Raw genomic sequence first — 2,118 nt, 5'->3', positions numbered from 1 at the left:
TACAAAAATCCTTCCAAGTCTTACTGCCTTCTCACATATATTTGGGAAAGTACCAAGTCCTAGGGTTGGCAAGAAAGCAGAAAGACCTGAAGTTTCCGCATTTATGAAATTGAGGCTTCTGGCCTTAATCAATGATTTATCAAGTCATGTGTATGATCTGAGAGCCTCACAAAGCTTCTGGCCTCATAGAGTGAGTAGTCTCCAACTTAAGAAGAAGAATGATGACAAACATGAGGTTCAAAGTCAGAACTGTCAGGGTCAGAGGCTCACTCCATGGTCAAACATCTCTGCCTCTAGTGTCTTCAATTTTACATGGAAATAAAATAGTACCTACTTCATCATAGGGATTAAATAAGAAACTACCTTGCAGTAGTGCTCAATGAATTAACCAAGTCACGTCTGGGTGCCCGTAACTCAGTGGTTAGGGCACCACCACATGCTTGGGGGCTGATGGGATAGAACACTGTCCTGGCCTGCTAAAACAAACAAAATAAAAAGAATTAATCAAGTCAGATTTGAAAAGGTGGATTGGATAAAGCCACAAAGAGGTGTGGCTAGGGAGGGCTGAGTAGGGCGTATGCAGGGTGGGCTTCTCAGGGTTGTATTTAAGTAATGCTGCTCAGAGCAGTGCTGTGTTGCTCTGAAAGGCTGAAGTCGAGATTGGAGGTGACCTCCAGTGGTGAGTAAGCGCATTTCCTGGTGACCAATGTTTCTTTTGTGGGAGGCTGTCTGTCTGATGTTCTGGTGTTTGGAGGGGTTTGAGTGTTCATCTCTCTCTCTCTCTCTCTCTCTCTTTTTTTTTTCTGAGATAAGGCTTTCTATGCTGCCTAGTCTGGTTTCCCAACTCATATGCTTTAGTGATCTTCCCCCCTCAGACTTCCTCTGTAATTGAGATTAAGGGTGTCCCCCATTGTGCTGGCATTTTGAGCTATCACTTTTGAAAAGTGCAAGCATAAAATAAAAATAACAAAATAAAAGTGCACACTTACTAGATGGGGTCAGTTCATGTAACCAAAAGAATTGTCTATGGTTTCTTTATAGTGGAACTTGGGAATAGTAGAGTCTCCGGTGTTTAAATACTAAGGGGTAGTTGCATGAAAGAATTTTTCTTATTTAGGGATACATATGGGAGTATTTTCTGGTGAAATTACTGCAATTCATGTTAAAATACTGAAGGTGGATTGTTGAGGATTGAAGATTGGCCATGGATTGCTCAGGCCTACCATTTTGAGGTTGCTGAGAACTATGATGCCATGGCTCATAGGGTGCCAGAGTGAGACTATCTCAAAGAAAAAATATTTAAGACATTCCTTCCTCCCCCCTATTTTTTTTTTCTTTTTTGAGACAGTCTCACTTATTGCCCCACGCTAGAGTGCCCTAGTGTCCTAGCTCACAATAACCTCAAACTCCTAGGCTCAAGGGATCCACTTGCCTCACTCAGCCTCTGAGTGGCTGGGACTCCAGGGATGTCCCACTAAGCCTAGTGAATCTATTGGTTTTTTTAGTAGAGATAGGGTGTTGCTCTTGCTCAGACTAGTCTCAACTCCTGAGGTCACCTGGCCTCCCCATCCCAGAGTGCTAGAAAACTCTCACCAGCTTCTTCTGGCCAAGGATAAGACATGAATATATCCTCTAGAGCTCATTGTGGTGGTTAAGTAAATGCTCATTTTTCAATGAAAGAAATTGTCCTTTGGGCCATAAGGCAGAATTCAATGTGCCTGTGTTTCCGGGAGTTTTGATGTGAGGAGTGGACATTTTTAATTTAAATTTAACTCCTAAGACTGGGTGGAATGCTGACTGATTATTTATTTGCTATATTTTTCTGTGCTTCTCCTTCATCCATGTTGGTTGTTTAGGATCTATTTTGACCAGGTTAGGTATGTCTGAGCATTTCTCCCTGGTCCTGAGCTAATGTGAATAGAGACTCAGAAGGGCCAGACAATAGCCTGACCAAGCTTCATTGTGGTCAGCCTCTCTCCCTTAGAACTATTTAGCTGCCATCTTTGGGCTTTGGGTTAGGGGGGTCTGGAAAACCCAATAATTAAGGGGATGGTGTTCTTATACTCTATCACAGCAGTTCTCAATGTGTGGGTCGCGACCTCCTTGGGGGTCGAACGA

General features: G+C 43.0%; 1 pseudogene; it reads left to right on the top strand.

Moving 5' to 3' along the window:
- Positions 1 to 612: 612 nt before the first annotated feature.
- The window catches only part of LOC111723137, a 2,318-nt pseudogene continuing 812 nt past the window's right edge, over positions 613 to 2,118 (top strand).

The sequence above is a fragment of the Otolemur garnettii genome, unplaced genomic scaffold, assembly GCF_000181295.1.
Source record: "Otolemur garnettii isolate 467f Iridium unplaced genomic scaffold, OtoGar3 scaffold00008, whole genome shotgun sequence".
Classification (NCBI taxonomy): domain Eukaryota; kingdom Metazoa; phylum Chordata; class Mammalia; order Primates; family Galagidae; genus Otolemur; species Otolemur garnettii.
This window is presented reverse-complemented; position numbering and strand designations above follow the sequence as displayed.